At 35.8% G+C, this 22,694-nt stretch overlaps 1 protein-coding gene across 3 annotated transcripts in view; it reads right to left on the reverse strand.

Annotated features, from left to right (window-relative positions):
- Positions 1-22,694, reverse strand: part of ADGRV1 (adhesion G protein-coupled receptor V1) — a 507,877-nt gene that overhangs the window by 179,208 nt on the left and 305,975 nt on the right. The gene's annotated exons all lie outside the window — the stretch shown is intronic.

Genomic DNA, 22,694 nt, shown 5'->3' on the forward strand with positions numbered 1-22,694 from the left:
AATCATGTTAAAATTCATTAAGAATATTAAGAAAACAAACTGTCTTCTCATTAGGATCTAGGATTCAATGACTCAAAGGGAAAACAAGTTGATCTGTTGCTCAAACTGAGATGACAGTCATTCTAAAAATGGCAATAGATTTTTATATTTATTCCATTTATTTATTTGAAGATAGTTGACACAAAGTTACATTAGTTTCAGGTGTACAACTTAGTGATTTGACAAGTTTATACACCAGGCTGTGCTCACTGAAGTGTAGCAACCATACGTCCCGTTACATCACTACCACAACAGCACCGGCTGTACTCCTTATGCTGTGCCTTTTCTGAATTTTTACATTTCTAGGAAACAATGAATAACATGAAATTATGCTACATATTGCTCTGGGCTGTCAAGAGGTGATTTTCAAAGTAAACCCTGTTCTTATCGTGAATGGACAAGAATCCCATGAAATACATTTATTTTGGCTAAGTAGAAAAGAGAAAATAGACATTCATTTAAGTCAAAGACAGTAAGAGGGAAAAGAAAGAAAAGCAAAAACTCTGATTTTACCATCATCTGCATCTTCTTATTGTGAAGTAACATATGTAACAAAACAGACTTCAATTTAAAATTTCAAATCCTGGGATTACCTTACTCATTCGATTTTTATTTCAACTGCCCCCAAGGCTTTGGTCAAGAGAGAGCTTCACAATGAGGCCTTTCCTGACCACACTGTTTAAAATTATACCTTCTTTTCTTTTCTCCTTCCCACATACGTGATATCCCTACCCTTATCTCTTTATTTATTTTTTAAACACTTATCACCTTCTAACATGCTCTGTAATTTGTTTATTTACTATGTTTCTTTATTATTTTTCATCTCATTTCCTAGAATGTCATCCTTATGAAGTCAGGATCATTGAATGTTTTAGTCACTGATGTATCCCACTCACACAGCCCAGTGTCTGGCACACAGTAGATATTCAATAAATACTTGTTGAATAAGTGAACAAATAAATGAAGTGAAACACTCTCGTGGGTTCTATCATTTTGTATTTTCTACAAAATATGATTACTGTGTTAAATTTTGTAATGACAAGTGCAGATGGCAAGGGAAAATTTGGAGCAATGATAGTATACCATAACTTCTCAAGGAATAACCTCCCTTTTTAGGACAGTGACCAAGTCTTTTTGATTTTACATTTTAATAAGTTACCACTATGTCTGGAATATACAAATGTTCAATAAATGGTTGTTTAAAGAAGGAATGATTGATTCCAACAAGACAGATGGGTGTTACAAGGAGAAAACTAGCTGACTCAAAACCCAACTTCTAAGAAGGAAACATAAATACTTTTAAATCTGTTTGAATTTTTAAAAATAAATAATGTGTTCAAAACCATATTAGAACAATGGGACAAAGTACTGCTTTTATTTTCAAATGAAATACGTGCCTCCCCAATCCTTTTGTCCTAAAAGTTATGTCCATTAAATCTCCTTGAAAATTTCTGCCCACTGGTGGTCCTATGGTGGCATCATGGGGGTGAATTTGTCAGGTCCTGGAGTGAGGCCTTACATGGTCCCAACATCTCCACTTTGCAGAGCAAGACTCACTGTAACCAGCCTACTTTGTCAATTAAAGGACTACCGAAATGCTAATTAACAAATTTACAGTAATATGTAAATCTCATGCCGTGCTGAAGTGACTCTTCCCTCTTGGAAATTATTTATTGAGTACTTCCTGTACCAAGTATAGAAGGAAAAAAAAGCCCCTTTTTCTTAAGCTATAGACACTAAACTCAGTTTACCCTTCTGGGACTAATTTCTTCATCAGTAGTAGGAAGAAGATGGAAAAGATAAATTCTAACGTCCCTTTCTACCCCACGATTCCAGGATTATTTTTTAAATGAGAAGAATTCCTGACTCAAATTTTTGTTTATTTAGTCCTGGATTTGGAGCATTTGTAACACACACTATTAAAAAAAAAAAAAAAGAGCAGATGCTAGAAATTTATGTCTCATTATTTCCTAACAGTCTGGTACAAAAGAGTTCCCCGAAAAAAAGAAGTCAACAAATTTGCCTTTCCAGAACATATCACAAATAGCTTTCCAATTATTAGAGCTTATTTTGAAAACATGTTTAGATTTTCGTAGATTTTATCTTCTAACTTCTGAATTGTAAAATATTATAGATCATAAGTTTAATCTTTCCAGATTTCACAAATATATTCATTGAACACTTTCACCAAAACACTAACAGTGAACATCAAGCACCAAAACTGCCTTAAAAGCTGCTGGACACGAAGACTGAGATTCAGCGAAAGAAAGAAAAGAAAGGAAAGGAGCGAAAAGGAGAGGAAAGAAAAGAAAGAGGAAAAGAGAGAGAGAGGGAAGGAAGGAAGGAAGGAAGGAAGGAAAGAAGGAAGGAAGGAAGGAAGGAAGGAGGGAGGGAGGGAGGGAGGGAGGGAGGGAGGGAGGAAGGAAGGGAGGGAGGAAGGAAGGAGGGAGAGAGGGAGGGAGGGAGGGGGAGGGAGGGGGCAGGAGGAAAAAGGGGAGGGAGGAAGGAAGAATTTTAACATTTTATATTCCTTCTTTTTACAAAGTGGCATCTATTTCCATAAAGATTTTATAAGCGTTACTAAAATAAATTTGAGCCTCTGTAATTCATATTCTATAATATGGATTGTGTTGAAGTTTATTTGGTAGTTTTGTTCTAATCAACTTGAACAGTTTGCTATGTAAAACAATGGTGTAATCCAAATTGTAATTGAATATGCTTTGTTTTAAGCATTCTATGAGATTATTTATAAATGGTATGCTAATTTGAGTAATTCTTATTCTCTTAAAAATTTCTTTTCTTTGAAACAAATTAGTACAGGTTATTGTTTAAACTGCACTTACTTTCAGAATACAGTTTTAACACCCAAAAGTCTCTTCTTAAGGTAGGACTTCTTCATATTTTCCTACGTTTTACTCTCCTGTTCTGTCATAAAAATACTAGTTACAAATCTACTTTTGCTTTAAATTACGAGAGATACTTTCATCTGTATGGGAGGAGATTAGTCAACAAGAGAAGGCTGACCTGTCACAATGCACACTGCTAAACAGGGAGGAACTAAGATACTTGGGAGAACTGGCTATTACATGTAACCAGGCTTATATAAAATTAAATTAAATTGAATTAAAATACAAATTAAATGGTAAAGTAAAATAAAATGCCATCTCCTAGCATATTCAGCACACATATCTTTAAGGCACATAATGTAAGAAGAAATGAACTTTTACCATTGTTCTTTTACTCAAACATACAGAGATGACCAGGAAAAAGATTATTTTCACAGTCAGTTCTCTGGATGCATTAAATACCATAACAGAAAAAAAAATGTTTTTCAAAGGTTCTCAGTCACTCATGTATTGCTTCATTCAGTGTATAAGTGAGTACTTACTACCTCCGAAGCATTATGCTGCCTATGTGGAATGGACAACATGGTGGCAAGGCAGCAAGGTGCGCCATGTCTTCCCTTGTTTTCCTGAGCAACTCACATATTGATGATCTGAAGTCATTACTGTTTTTATACCAACTTAATAAATGATGAAAGAGGATCTGATATGGGAATTAACTTTTTAGAGGTCATTTAACATGGGCTAAAGGTAAAGTGGGATTCAAATCTTGGCGTTCTGATTTTACAGTGTTCGTTGGAGAACCATGCTACAGCCTACGGAGCTAAATCCAGCACGAGTCCCACCTCAAAGTGCTGAAATTCTAGTTCACTCTTTCTCAACCCTTTTGTTTTTAAAGACTTTGTTTATATATTTATTTATTTTAGAAGGGGGGGAGGGAGAGAGATTGAGAGAGAGAATCTCAAGCAGCCTCCGTGTTGGGCACAGAGCCTGACACGGGGCTCCATTTTATGACCCTGAGATCATGACCTGAGCCAAAATCAAGAGTTGGACACTTAACTGACTGAGCCACTCAGGTCACCCCTCTCAATCCTTTTTAACCAATGGTTCATAACCCACCACGGGTTCATAATGACAATAGAATACAATGCCAATAGCGAATTTAATACTATTCTTAATTCTATATTTATGTAACATATATATCTTAACTAAAGAGAAAAGAAAAATAAATATATTTCTCCAAAGACAGTATCTGAGATATTCTGTTAGTAACTTCTAAAATTCTTTGCTTCTTCTGGTTGATGAGAGCTCTACTGTATCCATGTATTGTTTCCACGTGAAATATAGAGCATGTGTCTTTGTTTGCTTAGGCTAAATAATAACTAATAATAAAAACTGGTTTTCCTGTAAGCATCAATTCTCAGTATTACTTATATACCCCTCCCCATTTACTATGGACATTTTCACTCCGCTTTATGAGATGCCCTTCTCTCTACTCTCCATATCATCCAAAACCTACTCGGTTTTTCCAAGACCAGTTCAAATTCCACCTGCCTACTGAGATCATGATATGCTCCTAGACTTTTCCATTTTTTAAAGTGGGAGAGCACTTGTTATTGAGCATTTATAATGAGCCAAATGTCCTTTCTAATAGGAGAGTGTCTGCGGTAAAGCCACACACAAGATGCAATACAATGTGATGGGTGTCATCGTGGGGTATGGAGTCAAATACCAGGGAAACACAGTCACGATTGATTAGTTCCGCCTGTGGGAGTCAAAGAAATATTTAAAGAGGAAACAGAAATGTCTTGGTTTGGACTATAAGTCCCATCTGCCCCACTTCTCTTCCTAAACTTATCTTCCACAAGACCTTTCCAAACATTCTACTCTAACTGTATTGATAGCTATTCGCAAAATATGTTCCATCATCTCTCAACTCTTTGCCTTTGTTCTTCCTCTCCCTCCTACTTAGAACTTCTATTTCTCATCTTCATCTGCTGAAATCATGTCTATTTTTCAAGGCATGGTTGAAATGTCAACTCTATCATGAATATGTGGCTATTTCTTTCAACCACAAACAAACTTTTCCTCCTCTGAATTTTTAAAATAGGATTCTATTAACATAAGGGTTGGTTTTCCTATAAAGCTGAATTCTCTCAATTCTTAGATAAAATCAGCCTTAATCTCTCAGAAAACTGTCAACTCCTTAAAGGCAACAATTTGATCTTATTCTCTATTATAATTATCTTGAAATACATTTTTTAAAAAAGAAAACATAGCAAGTATTCATTATCCTGTACAGATCCTATCATGGATTTGAGCATATCATTTTTTAAAAACAGCTTTATTGAAGTATGATTGACAGACAACAAATGATACATGTTTAAAGTGTGTATGATTTAACAAGTTTTGACATATATACATCCGTGAAACCATTATCACAATCAAGGTAATTAACATATACATCCTTCCCAAACGTTTCCTCATTAACTTCATAGTACCTCTCTAGTAGTATTTTAATTATGTATACTTTCACCTATTGATGGATATTTGGGTTGTTTCCAGTTTTTGATTTTTACAAATAAAGCAGCTATGAATGTACAAGTCTTTGTATGGACATATGCTTTCTATTTATCTTGGATAAATATCTACAAAGAAAATAGCTGGATCATATGACAAGTGTGCATTTCATATTCTTAAAATTTGATACATAATTTTCCAAAGTGCTTGTAACATTTCCCACTCTCACCAGTAATGTATTAGTGCCCAGCTGCTTCACATTCTCACTAAACTTGTTCTGGTTAGTCAAAAAAAATTTTTTTGCTTTTCTTACATAATAGGTTACGTGTAGTTCGTCATTGTGGTTTAAATTTGCTTTTTCCCAATCAGTAATGACCTTGGTAATTTTTTAATGTGCCTAACTGCAATCCATATCTCTTCTTTGAAGAAATGCCTGTTTAGCTCTTTTGCCTACTTTTAAAATTGGGTTGTTTTCTTACTATTGAGTTTTATGAGTTCTTTTTATATTCGTGATACAAGTCTTCATCAGATATTTGATTTGCAAATATTTCCTTCTACTCTGCGGCTTATTTTCAAAAATTCTCTTAACAGTGTCATTGGAAGAACAAAGCTTTTAACATTGGAGATGTCCAATTATGGACTGAATCATACTTTTTTGGACCTTTTATAGATTATACTTCTGATGTCATATAAGAAAACTTTGCCTAGAGCAAATTCATGTAGGTTTTCCCATATATTTTTCTAGAAGTTTTATAGTTCTAGGTTTTAAAATTAGGTCTTTGATCAATTTTGAATTATTTTGAATATGATGGTCCAAAGCTTTTTGTTTTGCATGTGGATATCCAATTTTCCAGTCTAATTTTTTTTTTTCTTTGAAAGACTGTCCTTTCTTTACTGAATTACCTTTGCATTTTTGCCCATATATGTGAGAGTTCTGCTTCAGGAGTCTCCAATCTGTTCCACCAATTTGTCTATGTTTACACCAATACCACATCATCTTGATGGCTGTAGCTATAATTCTTGAAAACAGGCAGCGTTAGGCTCTAATTTGTTCATCTTTGTCAAAGTAATTTTGATTATTTCAAGTCATCTGCATTTCCATATGAGTTTTAGAACCAGAGAGTAGATTTTTACAGAAAATAAAAGCCTGCTGAGGTTTCGATTGGAAGTGTGTTGAATCGGAGGAGAACTGACGTATTAACAGTATCGGCTCTTCTGTCTCGTGAACACACGGGACCTTTCTCCATATTTAGGTCTTCTCTAATGTCTCTCAGGAGCGTTTTGTAATTGTCCATGTACAGGTCCACACATTTTTTAAAACTCATCTCTAAGTATTTTGTGTTTCTGCCGTTATCAGAATTGATATTCCATAAAATTTTAATTTCTGATATTCATTGCTAGGGTATAGAAATACAATTGATTTTTGTATATTGATCTTCCATCCTGCAAACTTACAGAACATATTTATCAGTTTGAATAGCTCTTTTGTAGAAAACACTGTATTTTCTACATAGAGGATTATGTCATCTCCGCATAAATGGAATTTTACCTACTTTCTAATCAGAATGGCCTTAATTTCTTTTTCTTGCCTAATTGTACTTGTTGGCAATAGACAAAAATATAGATATAAGTATGCACACACACACAATACTGAAAAGAGGTGGCAAAAATAAACACCCTTGTTCTGTTTCTGATGTTAGGATAAAAACATTGGGTTTTTCACCATTAAGTATTTCTATGCGCCGAATTGTGTTCCCCCAAATTCATACATTGACGGCCTAACCTCCAGTTACTCAGAACATAACTGTATATGAAAATAAGGTCACTAAAGAGGTAATTAAATTAAAATGGTGGGCCATTATCCAATACGACTGGTTTCCTTATAAGAAGAGGAAATTTTGGATACACACTAGCACATGTACAGAAGAAAAACCAGGTGTATATAAAGGGAGAAGACCGACATCTGTACAGAAAGGAGAGAGGACTCAGTACAAAATCCACCCTCTCACCACCTAGATCTCAGACTTCTAGCTTTTAGAACTCTGAGAAAATAAATGTCTTATTTAAGCCATCCAGCCTGTGGTATTTTGTTATGGCCACTCTGGCAATTTAATACAAGTATGAGGCTAGTTATATAATTATTTTTTGTAGAGGCCTTTATCAAGTTGAGAAATTTCCCCTCTATTCCTACTTAGTTGGGAGTTTTTACCAGGAATGGATATTGAATTTTGGCAAATGCTATTTCTTTATTGAGGTTACAAAAAAATTTTATTTCCGTTTTGTTTGCTAATATGATGCATTAATTTGATTGATATTTGAATATTAAACCGACTCTGCATTACTGGGATAGTTATCACTTTGTTGTGATGTATTGTCCTTCCCATTTGCTAAAACTATTTATTAAGAATATATGCATCAACGCTCATGAGGAACACTGGTTGGTAGTTTTTTTGTAATGTCTTTGTCTCATTTTGGTATCAGTGAGTTAGGAAATATTTCCTCTTTTTCAATTTTCTGGAAGAATTTGTATAGAATTCACATTTTTTCTTCCTTAAATGTTTGATAAAATTCATCAATAAAACCCATGTTAGGACTACAGTTTTCTTAGTGGCAAAATATTTAAATTAAATTCAATTTCTTTAATATATATAGAACTATTCAGATAACCTAATTCTCCCTGAATGAGTTTTGCTATTTTGTGTCTTTTTAAGGAATTTGTCTATTTAACCAAAATTGGAAAATCTGTTGGTATAAAGTTATATCTAATATTCCCTTATTCTCCTTTTAAGATCTTTAGAGTCTGTAGTGATGCCATTTCTCTTCCTTCTTTAATTTCTATTGGTGATTCAGATCTCCGCTTTTTTTTTTTTTTCTTGATCATCTGGCTCTTGGATTCACTGATTTTCTCTATTGTTTTACTGTTTTCTATTTCAGTGATTTCTGCTCTGTTCTTTGTTATTTATTTCTTCTATGTATTTTTAATTTAAAGAACTGTTTTTATGTGGTCATGCTTCTGAAACCTTACTTCTTTTTCTAATATAGGCATTTAGTTCTATAAACTTTCTCCTAATATTGCTTTATCAGGATCCCTCAAATTCTGATATATTGTTTAATTTTCATTCAGTTCAAAATACTTTGAAATTTCCCTACTGATTTCTTTTCTGACCTAGGGATTATTTATAAGTGTGCTAGTTAGTTTCCAAATATTTGAGGATATTCCAGTGATCCTTCCACTGATTTCTAAATTAATTCCACTGTGGTCAGAGGACATACTCTTTATGACTTTAATCATTTTGAATTTACCTGTCTATGTTCTGTGTGTACTTGATAAAAACATGTATTCTACTATTGTTAGTTTGAGTGTTTTATAAATGTCAATAGGTCTGGTTGGATGATAATTATTTTAAAATATTCTATATTCTAAAAAAAAAACACCCCCCCCCAAATATATGTTGTTATAGCTTTTCTGTTCTTTTTAAAATTTTCTATCAATTATTGAAAGAGAGGTCTTTAAATTTCTAATTAATAAATCCACAGCCTTTTTAAGGGAATGTTTAAATATTAGAAATATTCTGTCACTACCAAGTCTGAATTTTCACTATTACTAAAAACATTATACTTAACATTATAACTATTTTCACTGATTTCACACAGCTATTCCTTTTTTTCCACATTGACTAGAACACTAAATATTTTGGATGCCCTTCCTGTGGGCTTCATGTCACAGGACATAAAATCTATTATGCTCACATTCACAGCTAGCTTTCTCTCTTTTTTCTCCCTCACTCCCTCCCTTCTCACACAAATCCCAACTTTCTACATTTTATACTTAGTTATATAAAACATATGGAATCAAAGACCCTTGAATACAAAATTAAATATGCCTCTGAATGTCTTAGGTGTGTCAGGGAGGTGTTCTATGCAATGCAATAGTTTCTGGCAACTCCTGAATGTCAGAAACCAGTCTGAACAGGTTTTTATAATTATTACTTTTTTATAGTTGCCATAGTGAAAATACAGCACCAAAATCAATCAACATTTACAGTTTTCTAATGGCACGTTGTGTGTATGCCCTGTCTTTAGTATATCCTTGTGACTGCTGCTGTAAATAACAGGACTGGCAGAACATGAAGCATGGTGTTTTCTTATCACATCTAATAATTAAAATATACAAACACATAGCTTTGAGTAAGTCAGTAGCTATTACTCAGAGTCGGAAGCAGATGGAGATTGGGAGTGCCCACTTAGTCTGTATACGCACGTAGTCAGTAAGTTATTTGTTTTACTATATGACTTAAGTCAGTCAATCAAATGTTGGCAATTATCACGAAAAAAAGCCAAGCCTTATACCCATCACAATTTTCATCATAGCTCATTTTTGCTAAAGTAGACTGCTTGGGATATCTTCCCTCACAGATAAAGACATTTTTAAAAGGCCATTCTGCAAGAAACAATGGTAGAATTTGCCAAAAAACAAGCAAAACAAAACAAAACAAACACCCAAACCAGCCTCCATTTTAGAATTTTTTAGAGGTATTTTATTGTTTTTATTTCTTCTCTTTTCTTTAAAAAATAATTTTCTTTCTGAGAAAGAGATCTTTATGAGTCATGCATTACCACCAAGACTAGTCTTTTTCATCTGGGATAGATCCAAAAAAGCACTAACTTATTTATATCAGTAATAATAACAACAATAATTACCATTTAATGAATGGTTGTTATGTGCCAGGTACTATACTAAATACCCTACAAGACATTATTTCATCTTATCCCTAAATAACCCAAGCAATTTAGAGATCACTGCCTCCATTTTATAGAGGAGGAAACTGAAGCTTAATAAAAGTCAAAAAAAAAAAAAAAGAGAGAAAAGAAGTCCTATATTTTCCTTAAGGTTTTACACAATACATGGATATCTAAAATATTCCATTATCGTTAAAAATCAACTTCACCTTAACATTTAGTTACTTCAATATTTGTTTAAATATAAGAAGTACTTTTAATTATTATTGATAATTATTTGATCAGGGCACTGACATAGCTAAAATTAAATGAGCACAGCAGAAACTTGATTCACAATTAGACATACCAAACACATTTCTAGAGGCTTATAAACCATTTTATTTTTTAGATTTTATTTATTTATTTGTCTGTGTGAGAGAGTGAACAAGTAGGGAGAGAGAGCACATGCAGCAGGCAGAGGGAGAAGCAGGCTCCCCAGTGAGCAAGGAGCCCAATGCGGGACTTGATCCCAGGACACTGGGATCATGACCTGAGCTGAAGGCAGATGCTTAGCCAACTGAGACACCCAGGCGTCCCTCTAAAGGCCTTTAAAGAAAAAAGCTTTAATCTGTCATTTAGGTTTTTACGGAATAAAAAATGAAAATTTCCCAGAGCCATTACCACACTCGTTCTCTGTTACGTAATTCTTTGTACAATTTCTCCTTTTAGAATTATGCCACAAAATTACAATAATGACAAAAAAGGCACACATTATTTTCACGGTCAATTAGTTTTGATTCATATTTTTACTTCAAATTAAGTCAAATGGCTAAATTTTTGGTTTATGTTTTTAAAGACATTAATTAATTAATTAATTAATTAATTAATTATATGAGGCAGAGAGAGCACACAAGCAGGAGGAGCGGCAGACAGAAGGAGAGGGAGAAGCAGACTCCCCACTGAGCAGGGAGCCCAATGCAAGGCTCGATGCCAGGACTCTGGGTTCATGACTGGAGCCAAAGGTATATATTAGGTGCACAATATAATGATTCAACAATTTTATACAATACTCAGTGCTCACCACGATAAATGTACTCCTTAATCCCCATCACCTATTTCACCCATTCCCCCACCCATTTCCCCTCTGGCAACCAGCAGTTGTCCTTTTTGTGTCTTTTTTTTTTTCTTTTGTTCGTTTATTTTGTTTCTTATATTCCACAAAAAAGTGAAATCATATGGTGTTTGTCTTTCTCTGAGTCACTCAGATCCATCCATGTTGTTGCAAAGGGCAGGGCTCATGTCTTTTGTACTGAGGTATGCCTAACAGTACATCGGCTAAGATCTAGTGAGAGTCTAATAAATATTTGTTGAATATTAATTACTGAATTTAAAGAAATACCACTTATTATTTAAATTAATAATTTACTACTTATGAACAATATATTTATAAATATTATTTATTACTTAGTTTAAATAAATATTTTGAATTTATTACTTGCAGGATAACAACTCATCTGGAAAAGTTTACAGATCTGTGATTTAGAAACTAAATTTGAATTGTAGACTACTTCATTTTACTGCTTGTACCATTAAAAGTTATTTTTTTATAGTTACGTGTCAATTACAACCGTGGTTTCTAATAAAACAAATTACATTAACTTAAGCAAAATGCTCATTTTTATGAGTAAATAGTAGCAACAATAAAATTTGTTACTAGGCTCTATTTGAGATAAGTAATGATCAGATGGTATTAAATTTCAAACTTAAACAAGATTGATCACGATTATGTGAATTAATCAGAGATACATACTCAGGTAAAACCATTTCCTACAAGACTCTACATGGAAATTTGCTCCTCTCCACTGAAAGTACTTCCAGTGTTCTGTGTTCAGTAACCTATCCAGTTACTCAAGCCCTTGACTTCTTTTCTTTTTCATCGTGTGCAATTAGTTCTCAAATTCTATCAGCTATGCTTTTAAATACTTCTTGAATATGTCAATCCCTCCTCCCTTTCCACGATGATCTCTCACCTGGACTACTCCTCCACAGAGAACAGTATGGTGTAATTACCTCAGTACTCAGCAATACGCTACATTTTCCACTGAAGTGACTACCACCCTTCTATGAATATATTCTTCAACATTCATGTAGAAACATTCGATTGTTAAGATGCTGATAGGAATCGTGGACCAACCATTGTAGAAAGTTTGTGTTAACAATGTATTATTCTTTAAATGATTAATCAAACAGGAATAAAAGCATCTCTTCTTAGTCCACGAAACTTCACATCAGAGCACCATGTACTCTGTGGAGTCACTTCCAAATAGTCAATGGAGCACAATCCATTTTAAAATCAGAGGGTAGGGCTGGGTGAAAGCTAATGCACCTTACTATACTGCTCTAAAATACAATGATTTTTCAGCTTCCTTCTGACTTATCATTCAAAGTCATCTCAAAATACATGGGTGAGACTCTAAACCAAGTCCACCCTTATGTGCAAGGGTACCCTACTATGCAGAGAGCCTCTACAGTTTCCCAGTGACAGGGAAAGCCACGTCCCCTCTCTTTCCTACACCTGTGCTCATGACCTAAGTGCAGAGAGACTCTACAGATTCCCAGGGACAGGGAAAGCCACGTTCCCTCTCTTTTCTACACCCGTGCTCTTGACCAAAGCCCTCTTCTTGGTTGGGAAGATGGGAATTAAAAGGCACGGCTGACACTTGGCTCCTCTCCTGCCATCTTCTCGCTCATTGGGGGTTCAATTTTCCTCTCTTCCTACTACAGTGATTAGTTTAGAATACTAAAGAAAAAAAAAGAAAAAAGAAAAATTTGTCTTTGGAATAGGAGAAAATTCAGTTCATTGGCAGAAGTGCCTTGTACTATTTTGCTTTTTATCTTCAGCATATATACAAGGCTTGGATTAAAATGTATCTATTGAATTGAACTGAAGTCATCTGATTAATTTTTATTTTTGTAAGGTCTTATTTATTTATTTGAGAGAGAGAGAGAGAGAGAACGTGAGAGAGAGAACATGAGCAGGGCAGGAGAGAGACAGAGGGAGAGGGAGAAGCAGGCTCCCTGCTGAGCAGGGAGTCCAACTCAGAGCTCAATCCCAGGACCCTGGGATCATGAAGTCATCTGATTTTAAAAACAAGTTTTGACTTAAGTATAGTTGACATATGATTTTTAACCGACAGCAAAACTACGACTATTTTGATGACATTTCTAGCAAAATAAAAAATGCTTATGAATAGCTTTTATATTCACTAATAGCAACAGCCTAAAAATATTAATATAGTCCCAGTTATTTACCATTTTTATCACAGTGCTATGCTCCTTTTTAATTATAAGTGCCTAGGAATTTTAGAACAGCATTTTTTTTAGAATTGTATCTTTAGGGGCGCCTGGGTGGCTTAATCGTTAAGTGTCTGCCTTTGGCTCAGGGCGTGATCTCAGAGTCCTGGGATTGAGCCCCGCATCAGGCTCCTCCGCTGGGAGCCTGCTTCTTCCTCTCCCACTCCCCCTGCCTGTGTTCCCTCTCTCACTGGCTGTCTCTCTGTCTGTCAAATAAATAAGATCTTTAAAAACAAAACAAAACAAAAAAAGAATTGCATCTTTAAAAATAAACATTCTAAAATTTAATGCAAACAAAACTGTGCTTTAATTTTTTAAAAAGGCCCATTTTCTCAGTATTAGAATTGAATGGACTTTTTTCTTGATGGAATTTGAAGGTCCCAAAGAGTATGTTTCAGCAACACTGTAGTGTTATAAGTGTTAAGACTGATAACTAATTTCCAACTGTTTTCCAGTTAAATAATTTAAACTGATAAATTAACTTCCATGAGAAATAATCATCCCCTATCTTTTTAAATTAAAAAAGAAATGAGTTACATTATATTCCTATGAAAATAAAATTGTTTGTTTGAAGTTTAAAAAGGTCTTTTGTGGCATCGATCACTCTCAAGGTAAAAGTGAACACTGCTTGAAGTACATTTAGATTTTGGGTCTAGGTTTTATAATATCCAGTGTATTTAAAATATAACCCAGAATGAATGTTCCCTACACTTAAAACACAGAGTATCGAATTTGGTTATCCCTTTTATAATTATTTTTTTTTAAGATTTTATTTATTTATTTAACAGAGAGAGAGAGCGAGAGAGGGAACACAAGCAGGGGGAGTGAGAGAGGGAGAAAGCAGGCTTCCCGCTAAACAGGGAGCCCCACATGGGGCTCGATCCCAGCACCCTGAGATCATGACCTGAGCAAAAGGCAGATGCTTAACAAGTGAGCCACCCAGGCGCCCCTCCCTTTTATAATTCTTTAATATCAAGCAAACAATTTGTTATTTCAGCGTCATGTGTTTATTTTTTTTCCTTTCCCTTCAAGTAGAACCCTAAATAAAAGACATACTGCAATCATAATTTTTAAAAAAATCTTGTGTAAGCAAATGCCTGCTGCACTAATCTGCAGACCAAACTGGCATCACCCAGCATCTAGAGAAAGGCCAGAATCACATATCTGCACTGTGAAATACCTCAAGGACCAGCAGCTCCAACCCCATCTTTTTACCAATGAATAAAATTTGCCCCGAGGGGAAAAGGTTATTTAAGTCACTGAATAAATATTTATGATTCGCTTTTAGACATCAGTAACGGCCCAGGAACAAACAGTAGGTAGAAACAAATAAAACAGACTTGAAGCCTGCCCTTACAGCACTTCCATGTCAGGAAGATAAACCAACAAATGAACACGTAACTACAAATACAGTCAGTACAATGGAGGAGAGAGTCAAACAGGGGTCTTGTAATGGTTTGAATAGTGCCACCCCAAAATTCATGTCCACCTGGAACCTCAGAAGTTGACTTTATTTGGAAACAGGGTCTTTGCAGGTGTCATCAGTTTAGATGAGGTCACACCAGCTTAGGGTGGGCCCTGAATCCCATGATTGGTGTTCTTACTAGAACTGCACAAAGACTCAAACACACACACAAGTGAGGCGGCCATGGTGATGACAGAGGCAGAGACTGGAGTAATGGAGCTGACATCCAAGGAATGCCAAGGACTGCTGGCACCCACCAAAAACTATGAAGGAGCAAGAGAGGACTCTTCCCAAGAGCCTTTAGAGGGAGCACGGCTCCACCGACACCTTGATTTCAGACATCTAGTTTCTAGAACTGTGAGAATAAATTCCTGTTGTTTTAAGGGGTCCAGTTTGTGGCACTTTGTTATAGCAGTCATAGCTTCATTTAGAGGTCACGATCAGAGGAGGCCTCTCTGAAAAAGTGACATTTTAGGTATCATCTTAAGGACAAGGAAGTGACAGTAAGTAAACATGAGAAAAAAAAAGTTTTGCAGGCCAAAGGAACATAGCATGTGCCATGGCCCTAGAATGGCAAAAAGTTGCCAGGTTCAAGAAGCTGTATGAGTTGTCCAAGGTCCTAACGCCAGAAAGTAGCAGAACCTAGTAGATGGTTCTAGGTCTTCTAACTAGAAAACCTTTTTCAAGGCTTTCATACGACATCTAGATCTTGGGAGATCCTCACAACAACCAACCAACCAACTCACTCACCCTCCCTCCCTCACTGTTCTTGGTGATTAAAAGTGAAGCGTGGCTAGAGGCAGGCAGTGAAGATACTGCTGATAAAGGACATTTTTATGGGTGACAGGAGAAGGCCAGTTTTGAAGAGTTACTCTGTAATTTTCCCTCCTACCCAAAGTGCCCTAAAGAAGTACGTGAAGACCAGCTCAGTCAGTTTCCAAGTCTTGGGGACTATTATAGCTTTGGAGAAGGCGCAGAAAAGGCCTACTTGACGCTGTAGCTATTGCCCATTCAAAATCACCTATGGGCAACAACTGTGACAACCTTCCTAAAATATTCATCATAACTGTGGCCTGACGAAGAGGCTGCAAGGCTCTCTATTTTCCTATACAAATTGTGGCTATAGTGTCGCAGCCTCCAGATAGGTTTTGTTACGTCTGCTTACTGCCTTAAAAATCCAGATATGTCACACAATACTCCACATATTTGATTTTTCTTAAAAAGATGTCCTTGCCATAGGGAATGACTAGACAGAATTGGATAGTGGCTTCTACTTAGAAAGGATACACATCTAAGTTACCTGCCAGTCCCTCGAACCTCCCTTAAATAGCCTCTGTGGGCATTTGGGTTTGTGTGACTTGATCTATAAGGAATAACTTTACAATCTCTAACGCGACCCCACTTTATCTGTACACTTAAACCCTTCACTAGTCTCAAACTCAGAACCTACCATTAACTCTGAAAAATGCCTCAATCTTCTGTAAATATATCACGTTCATTTCCCCTCACCTCTTTTACTCAGTTCTACACTCCTCCAGCAAGCAACCCAAGCTACGGCCCTTTCTCCAAATATACCCGGCCCACTATTTTTCCAGACCTAACTCCTTATTGTGTTTGCTACTTAGACTTTTAACTGAATGCTGCCTCACCTTGTTAGTTAATTGTTGAGTACATATGTTTAGCCAAAGATTATAGTACTGTCAGGAACTTCTCTGCGACCATCTTACCACTTAGAGGTACAATACACAAGGTTGGCTTTCATAACTTGTTTCATAACATGGTAAGTGAACGGTGTCAATGAGTCATCACCAAAGAAAGGGTGGCTAGTTCATAATTCTAATTATTTTCTTTTGGATCAGCTTAGCTAACCTTTTTGCTGCACCCTGTTATTTCTAGACAGTTCCTTAGTCAATATCTACCAAAGAGGAGGAGAATAAAGAAGGGTATGGTTTTCTTGTAAGTTGCTCTGATATAAGGCTTTGTGAGAAGAAAGATTGAAATCAATGGCTAAAATAAGATTATTAGATTACCCAGGCTTTCTGTGATCACAATCACCATGGAAAATTTAAAATCAACCACATCATCATATTTTGACTTCCAAAATCATTAAATAATATTTAAGAGTTAAACCTAGATGGTTTCTATAAATGAAATGTCAAAATACAATATTAAGTTAGCTATGGGTTTTATTTCATATGCATTTGAATTTAGACTGTCTCTATTCTGTATGAGTCTGCTCTGAAGTTGAATTTTTAAATTCCTAAGGATACCTGTATGGTTGAGACTCTGGATGGGAGCGTTCTCCCAGTTCTGTCTCCAACCCTTGTATTTTCAGTTGGGGGACAGGGTTGGTAGTGACTCTTAGAGTGGAAACCATCTAGCAAGTTTTAAATGATTTTGGATTTCTGCTTAGTAGTAGTAAAACCCAAAATTAATGAGAGAGAACTGATTTGAGAATCAAGAGTTTGAAACATACCAGAAGCCCCACATCCACCCTCCTGTCCATTCAATTTAACTCATTCCTGAAAGTCATTCTTATTTTTTAATCACTATTGGCATTATGAATTTTCACAAGACTGATCATTTAATATTAACCAATTTCATTTCCTTTTACCTAAGAAAATCTTTAGTGACTTTAATCCTCACAAGGGTTATAAGTGATTTCCAGGCTCTGTTGATTTAGAGCAAATGTACGTCCCTAATGCATATTCTACAATATTGTAATTAGACATCACTTTGAAGTATAGTTTTATTTGCTTTTGATGGTGATATCTGCTTACAACATTTAAAAGAAGTGCTTTTATTTGGCATGAATTTATTAGGAATTTTCTAGAAACAGGTTTTGCTTATACTTTCATTTTTTTCTTAAAAGTTCAAAACGAAGAATGCTATTTTACCAGTATTCACATTCTTCTCTGAAAAGGAAGAAAAAAAGGCAAATCCCTGGAGAAAAATATGTAGAAAGCTCTGTTGTAGTATAAACAGCTATTTCTGTGTTTCTTTCACAGAAGAATAAGAAGTTTGTGAGAACATTATGCCCATAACCACGCATTCAAATGAGAGCCTCTAAACAGCCTTACAGTGAACCTCTGAAAGGAGGAATGGCTGAACGTAATTCCCCTTCTCAGCGCTCCTCCTCTCTGCTGGTCCCACCTCTCCTCTCCCTGTCAGTTCTAACAAGCGCCGGTTCAAACTGGCTGGCTCCAGTGTTTGCAGCATCCTTCCTCTCTTTCTCTAGGCTTTTGTTCCAGTTACAACAGAGCAAGGCTTTTTGCTTCCACGTAGCTTGTCCAATTAACCCACAGACTGAAAAACATCACGGCATATCATTCAATATCCTATTAATGATGTAATTGTCTGAAGAGATCCTATTAACCTGAAGCAAATACAATTGCATGTGTACTATTTATCATCATGTATATTTGTATTTTGCCTATTCTCCTGGTTCTGCTAGTTCAATAGCTTTTATCCATTGGCTAATCATAAGTCATTCTGTACAATTGTTCTGTTTGCTCTTTATGAAGTCCTACAGAAATATTTAAATAAAGAATTTGAAAAGAATCCAAGGTAAATTCATTCAAATATCCTAACTTTTTCTGTTTTCCCACTGGACAGACAGGAAGAGTAAACAGAAAGTCCTGAGTCACCCAACAAAGGGAAAACCGGAAAATGTCCCTGATGCAGTGGCATTATTTTAAGCAATGCACTGCTTCTAGAATCAATTATTTTAAGTACTAAATATGTCCCTTCTGTAACAGTACCTTTGGGAAGGAAAACTATTCCAAAGCAACTTTTGTTTTCGGAATAAGTATACGTCATTACTAAAATTCAAAGGAAATAAAAGCAACTGAAAGCATAGAAAATATTATATATTCTGATGAAATAAAAATTAACATTATTTAGTTACACCAAACAGCTACCATAGTCCACATTACATACTGTTTCCCTGCTTGGGTTGAGGACTAATATGCCAACCTGTGTTGAGTGGAGTGTTGGCCTGAGGCTCCCATATTTCCAGGCCTGTGCATGACCAAGTATGTGTGCGTGCAGGCATGTATGTGTGCTGTGGGGGGAATAAGAGGAACAGAGAAAAGATGAGGCCAATGGGATAGGATCAGTGACGCTTTGACTCTTTCACTCAAGGCTTTAGAACCCCCTTAGATGCTAACATACGCCTGACAAATCTAATGTGATCCAGCAGACTAGACCAGCCAAGAGAACTGAACTTGGCCTAACAGCAGGCGTCACACACTGGAAAGTGAACTTTTGTCTGCACATGTGTTTTCTTTGGCCAGTTCAGTGCTTTTAATAATTTGAATAAGAAAGCCCCCAGGCAGGGCATGTACTCCTTATGTCCCATCTGTCACCATTCCACATTGCTTTCTACTTGTTTTCATTCATACATTTATGGTGTGACTGGCCCCTGAAGGCCTTTGAGTTTGTGATGTAACCTCAGACGCCGAGTCCTAACACTTGACATCTCCACTGGCCACTTTCTAAAGCTTGCCTCCAAGCTCTTGTCACAGGTTTCCCTCTCTATCTTAGGAATTCTGACTCAGAAGCACATTCACTGTGGCAACAGAGTATACATATCCCAGTCCATCTGTCCCCAGAGTATATGTTTACAATTAAACAGAGCGCAGTACTAAAATTCAGCCAACTCACCTGTGTATCATCCCTTTGCCAGTAACGGACAAACTTGGAATAAGAAGGAACGTCATCAAAATCATGCATGACTCGTAAATTCAGAGTAAATGTCAAATACACTGTGCCTTTTGCATTTATTTTGGATTCTTAGAGAAAACTATAAAACAACACAGATGATGCATCTTCCTTTTGTGATGTATCAGGTACAGATACACAGACACACTGAGTGTGCTCCTAAAGCAACTCATATTTTGGAGAAGACAGAACCAAATTTACACCCAAGTCCTTAAAAGACAGTCAGTGGAGAGTGGAAGATTCTGATCCTATTCACAATGCTTCTGTGAAATAAATGCAGTTCTTTTGCTTCCCTGCTAGTCTGCAATAAATGCTAGGAGCTAGTTACAGGAGCAGTTCTTAAGGAGAAAAGAAGTCAACAATGTCATTTTGAGGCCTAAGGTAAATAAAAATACCCAGCTGTATGTTTGGGAAATACGTTATTTCCGACCTGCATGAAGAGGTGAAGTAAGGTAAGAATGAGAGCATCTCTTATCTGTCCGAGGAACTCTGCAACGGCATCAGTGTCAAACGGTAAGATAAGTATGCCCAATCTCTCTTAAGCTCTCTGAGAAAACAGGATTTTCTACTTTCCATGAAGCCACCCAGAAATGGTCTAACTTACTGGGCTTTTGGTAAAGAACACATGAGATTCCAACGAGAAAGTGCTTTAAAAACCTGGAAATCACTATTCGAATATTAGATATGATATTTTAAAACCAAGTGAAAGGAAATATTATTCTTCCACATGCAGAGCACAGGATCTAAATTTCCAACGAAAAGTTGCTCATCAATTCTAAGTATTATTACCAGGTGAACTAGAGATATTATTTTCCTCTAAATTATTATCATTTTTCTCCACATGTACTTTCACAGTACGTTATATCCTTGTCCTTTAGAGCATTTCATTCACAATAATATTAATCCACAATATCTCCACAAGGCAGGAAGAAATTCAAATTGCATGGAAAGTAAGCAGTGAGCCTAGAATGGAATTCACATTTCCTGACCTTCTATTTAGTGTTCCATTTATTAGGCCCTGGTATGCGAATAATGAACTCAAACTAACCTAATCATCATTGCTCAAAAATTCATTAATCAGAGCAGCAAATCAGAACAGAATGAGTAAGTCAATGAAAACTAATACCCTAAAACTGCTTTTAAGTGCCATTCCTCACACAGTCAGTAATTAATGAAACTCTGATCCACATCTTGTACATTAAAAATGGGCCTGTTATTTGACTACTGTGTTTTAAAACATAATTCCGAGGCTTACCTTCACAATATGTTTCTTATGTTGTCTTGATTTAATTTTGTATTCCAAGCTGGAAGATTTGAATTTGATTTTCTAAAAATGGCACATATGATTTGTAGACAAATAGAACAGAATATCAATCTTCTAGATTTATTTTAAATCCATAGCTATAGCATTAGAGTTACCCATAGTCTTCTACTAGTATAGATTTACTCACAAAAAATATAAAGACACACACAGAGAGAGATGGGGAGTGTTTCTTGTATCAGTGTCCCAGGTATGTGCCACGAAGAATAAAGGTGAGTTCCTTTAGATACAGTTTCTGAGTAGAAAGATATATTTTGAAAGAGAACCTTAGGATCATGAACTATACTTCTTCTACCAGAGGCACATAACTAATCTCAGAATTGTAACTTCACCCAGTGTTTAGTGATTAGTAAAAACCTTGCTTAATATAGCTATTATTAACAATAACTGGAATGTAGGCTCAAGGAAGGTAAGAAGTGTTAGATGACTTGTCTGCTGTTGTATACCCACATTTTGTGCACAGAACAGTGCCCGGCATATAACAGATGCTCAGTAAGGTATTTGTTGTGTGAAAGGGAATGGAGAATTAAGCAGAGGCTCTGCATGATGGAGTCCTATGATTCAGAGTAGACTGCAGAAAGCCCTAACAGAAACATTCAGTGGGGGAGCTTCTCATAAAATGATATCTCCTTTACACTCAAACATTATCAGCTTCACTGTTATCCTTTGTCTCCAAAAAGAATATTCCTCCATACTTATGGTACTGTGTCAAATCAGGCAACAAAAAGGCAAGTCACAACCAAGCAGTTCTAAGACTGAGGAAATATAGATAAGAGTAGCTTCAAGTTAATCAAAATGGATTTTTCAGAGCAATAAGTCCTACAACTGGAATAAAAACCAGTAAATAAAAAGTTGCTTTTGTCCTAACTGACATTAAAAATTACTGAATGACAACTCCCAAAAAAATATTTTTTATTTCTCCCTCTTTCTCAAACACGCTGTTTGGAACTTCCAGTTCAAGACACACAATGGCTTCATAAAAGGAAAGTCCATTTCAAATACAGACCAATGATGGAGTTAAAACAAAAGAAAGTGGAAGGAGTAAAATTTATAGTACAGACAGGGCTAAATACAACAAATATTTTTGTGATCCAGAAATGGAACAAAAGTAGTGACTTCGTTGGGCTCTGAGTTTGGAAGTATGCTGAGACAGCAGATATTTTGGCTCCTGCGGGGTAAAAAAAAAAAAAAAAAAAAAAAGAATGTTTCACAGGAAATGGGAAATTGCAGGTGGCATGTCATGTTTTGGTGCTCCCTTACCTAAACGTCCTGAAAAAAGACCAGTTCTTTCCCACATTAGTGTCTTATGGAGCTGTAGGACTGGGTAAAACACCAATATAGTCTCCTGATGAGAAAATGAATCATGCCATCATTTGGCTCCAAGACTAGGTTAACAATATATCCAGTATTACTTTGCTGTTGTAAGTCTGAATTCCAGAATGGGGGGCTCTAAGTTTTAGGTGGAAGCTACTGAAATACTACTAGACATGAAGAGGTGATGAAGAAAGGAAAGGAGAGGAGAAGAAGGGAGAAAGCAAAACAAAGTAAAACAAAAAATCTGCCACTAAAAAGTGAGTCTGCCAAGCAATGTTTCAGAACATATGAATAAATCCAATGCAAATAAAAGGTAATCAGTAAAATCAACAATTTGAACATAAATGCACTCCAGAGGAAATTCAATTCATAAAACAATATGACAAAGATCTTAAGA

The sequence above is a fragment of the Ursus americanus genome, chromosome 5 (genome assembly GCF_024610735.1).
Source record: "Ursus americanus isolate L20-20 chromosome 5, mUrsAme1.1.p, whole genome shotgun sequence".
Lineage (NCBI taxonomy): Eukaryota > Metazoa > Chordata > Mammalia > Carnivora > Ursidae > Ursus > Ursus americanus.